The 3833-nt window shown below is 41.9% G+C and overlaps 1 pseudogene; it reads left to right on the forward strand.

Moving 5' to 3' along the window:
• Positions 1-1391: 1391 nt before the first annotated feature.
• On the forward strand, positions 1392-3175 carry LOC114197494 (importin subunit alpha-1 pseudogene; annotated as a pseudogene).
• Positions 3176-3833: the final 658 nt, after the last annotated feature.

Raw genomic sequence — 3833 nt, forward strand, 5'->3', positions numbered from 1 at the left:
AGAGGAGACTGGCCAAAATGTGGAGGGTCTTACAATGAAAACATATAAAGGATGTTTGAAATTTAATTAATTGGAATTTAATTCCAATTTAATGATCCTTGTCAACCCAGAACCAAACCTCCTGGCCCAAGTGTTTCTCTTGTACTACTGAGTCATGCATCTGCATACTTGTATACTCTGAGGCAAATGAAGGAAGACATCTCTTTACTCAGCAAAAATATTCCTGTATAGCTGCATGTACATCACAAGTGGGTATGAATCATCTTTTATCAATGACCTCCATTAATCTGCTGAGAAGCCTCTAAATAATTTAACTCTGCTTTTCCTGGGACCAGTTTCAATAACCAGGTGCTCCACTGTCCAATGTTAAGATCTACTCATTCTGTCTTCCAAGAATGTAACCAGCAGTTGCTCTTTCCTTTATGCATCAATTTCCCCTTTTTTCTAGATCAGTGTGACTAAAATTACATATGAAGTCTTTTTTTTCCATTAACCCTCACCTTAAGTTTCCATCTTCACGGGCGCCTGGGTGGCTCAGTTGGTTAAGTGACTGCTTTCAGCTCAGGTCATGATCCCAGAGTCCGGGGATCGAGTCCCACATCGGGCTCCCTGCTCAGCAGGGAGTCTGCTTCTCCCTCTAACCCTACCACCTCTTGGGCTCTCTCTCTCACTCTCTCTCTCTCTCAAATAAAAAAATAAAGTCTTAAAAAAAAAGTTTCCATCTTCATCTCCACTTACCCCCATTTCTTTGTCCCATGTATGGTTCAATGTTTAATGAGCAGTTGACATTCACTCTCTCCAAATCCTTTCCTTTTGTTCCCTCTTGAATGCAAACCATCATTTTGGCCTCCCCAATGCTCCCAGATACTCCTCATTTCATCCTCCAAGGCCCTCCACAATGCTAATTTAATGCTCACTTCAGTCCATATGACTTGACCTAATAGTACTTAAAGCATGCTCTCCTTCTGCCTGGTCATACTTTCTTCACTTGACTTCCAAGACATCCCACACTCTTGGTTTCCTTCTGAGCAACCTCTTCAAAATTGACTTGGCTTGTTCCTCTTCATTCTCAACACATCTAACCAGGCCTCAGAAACTGCACTTTCTTTACTTGAGCCCGCTTCCTAGGGACAGCATCCAGAAGTTTCATAGGAAACCTTCATCCAGAAGGTTTCATAGACCATCCCTGCTCTGGCAAATCTCAAATGTGCACCTCTATCTAGGACCTCACCTTTGAACCCTGACTTATAGTCCAACAACCTACTTGGTGTGTCCACTTGGAAGCTAAAGAGACATTTCTAATCTGACATATCTAAAACTTACTTCCTACACCGTCTTTGGGGTGATCTGTGGTGGACGTTTTGAGGGCAGCTGTCCTGTGGCTTGCGCGCCCCGGACCGCCTCCTGTGGAAGCCTGAGCCGGCTGTGTAGCTTTCTCCCTTTGTCTCATAACCATGTCCACCAACGAGAATGCTAATTCACCAGCTGCTCGCCTTAACAGATTCAAGAACAAGGGGAAAGACAGTACAGAAATGAGGCGGCGCCGAATAGAAGTTAATGTGGAGCTAAGGAAAGCTAAGAAGGATGACCAGATGCTGAAAAGGAGAAACGTAAGCTCGTTTCCTGATGATGCTACCTCTCCACTACAGGAAAACCGCAACAACCAAGGCACTGTAAATTGGTCTGTTGATGACATTGTCAAAGGCATAAATAGCAACAATTTGGAAAGTCAGCTCCAGGCTACTCAAGCTCCTAGGAAACTGCTTTCTAGGGAAAAACAGCCCCCCATAGACAACATAATCCGGGCTGGTATGATTCCAAAATTTGTGTCCTTCTTGGGCAGAACTGATTGTAGTCCCATTCAGTTTAAATCTGCTCGGGCTCTCACTAACATTGCTTCTGGGACATCAGAACAGACCAAGGCTGTGGTAGATGGAGGTGCTATCCCAGCATTCATTTCTCTGTTGGCATCTTCCCATGCCCACATCAGTGAACAAGCTGTATGGGCTCTAGGAAACATTGCAGGTGATGGTTCAGTTTTTCGAGACTTGGTTATCCAGTATGGTGCAGTTGACTCACTATTGGCTCTCCTTGCAGTTCCTGATATGTCATCTTTAGCATGTGGATACTTATGTAACCTTACTTGGACACTTTCAAACCTTTGTCGCAACAAGAATCCTGGACCCCTATTAGATGCTATTGAGCAGATTCTTCCTACCTTAGTTCGCCTCCTGCATCATGATGATCCAGAAGTATTGGCAGATACCTGCTGGGCCATTTCCTACCTTACTGATGGTCCAAATGAACGGATTGAAATGGTTGTGAAAACAGGAGTTGTGCCCCAGCTTGTGAAGCTTCTAGGAGCTACTGAATTGCCCATTGTGACTCCTGCACTAAGAGCCATAGGAAAAGTTGTTACTGGGACAGATGAACAGACTCAGGTTGTAATAGATGCAGGAGCACTTGCTGTTTTTCCCAGCCTCCTAACGAACCCCAAAACTAATATTCAGAAGGAAGCTCCGTGGACAATGTCAAACATTACAGCTGGTCACCAGGACCAGATACAGCAAGTTGTGAATCATGGATTAATCCCATTCCTCGTTGGTGTTCTCTCTAAGGCAGACTTTAAGACACAAAAGGAAGCTGTCTGGGCTGTGACCAACTATACAAGAGGTGGGACAGTTGAACAGATTGTATACCTCGTTCATTGTGGCATAATAGAACCATTGATGAACCTCTTAACTGCAAAAGACACCAAAATTATTCTGGTTATTCTGGATGCCATTTCAAACATCTTTCAGGCTGCTGAGAAACTAGGTGAAACTGAGAAACTTAGTATAATGATTGAAGAATGTGGAGGTTTGGACAAAATTGAAGCTGTACAAAACCATGAAAATGAGTCTGTACAAAGTTTCATTAAACTTGATTGAGAAGTATTTCTCTGTAGAGGAAGAGGAAGATCAGAATGTTGTGCCAGAAACTACCTCTGAAGGCTATACGTTGCAAGTTCAGGATGGCACTCCCGGGACTTTTAACTTTTAGATTGTACAGCTGAGGCAGAAAGTTGTTTGTTGTGTACTCTGTTTGGTAGAAGTTTGTCTTACTGTTTCTCTACTAAGAACTCTTTTTAAATGTGTTTTGTTATTGTAGCACTTTTTACAACAAAACTCTACTTGACCAGTTCCAAACTGTACAACCTGTATGAAGCTCCTCCTCAGTGGGTTTCTTATTTCTATGTAGAATCTCCTCTCTTGCAGTGTCCTGTAAATCAAGATTAAATTCCACTCTTTTCTTTAAAAAAATAAAATAAAATAAAATAAAATAAAATAAAATAAAATAAAATAAAATAAAATAAAATAAAATAAAACTTACTTCCTGCTAATACCCACTTGTCACTCCATCTGTGCCTACTAAAACCTCTTCATTTCAATTAACAGTGACTTCAGTTTCTAGTTGGTTGGGTCAAAAAACTCTTAAAAAAAACAAAAAACACTTCAGAGCCATTTTTAACTGTTTTCTCTCAACCTTCAGATACTTTTTGCCTGACTGTTTTTGAACTGGGGCATCAGTCTTCTCCTACATTCAGACTGGAACTTACATCACCTGCTTTTCTAGTTCTCCAACATTTGGACTTGGACTGGAGGTTCCACCATTGGTTCTGCTGATTCTCAGGCCTTCAAACTCAGATTGGAACTGTATCCCTGGCTCTCCTGGGCTTCCATCTTACAGAAGGCAGATCATGGGACTTCCCAAGGTCCATAATCATATGAACTAATTCCTCATAATAAATCTCTAGAGATATGTAGAAACAGACCGATAGTTCCTATCGGTCT

This window comes from Eumetopias jubatus, unplaced genomic scaffold (genome assembly GCF_037043125.1).
Source record: "Eumetopias jubatus isolate StellerSeaLion01/CBP00866 unplaced genomic scaffold, mEumJub1_p1.0 scaffold_2, whole genome shotgun sequence".
NCBI classification, from domain to species: domain Eukaryota; kingdom Metazoa; phylum Chordata; class Mammalia; order Carnivora; family Otariidae; genus Eumetopias; species Eumetopias jubatus.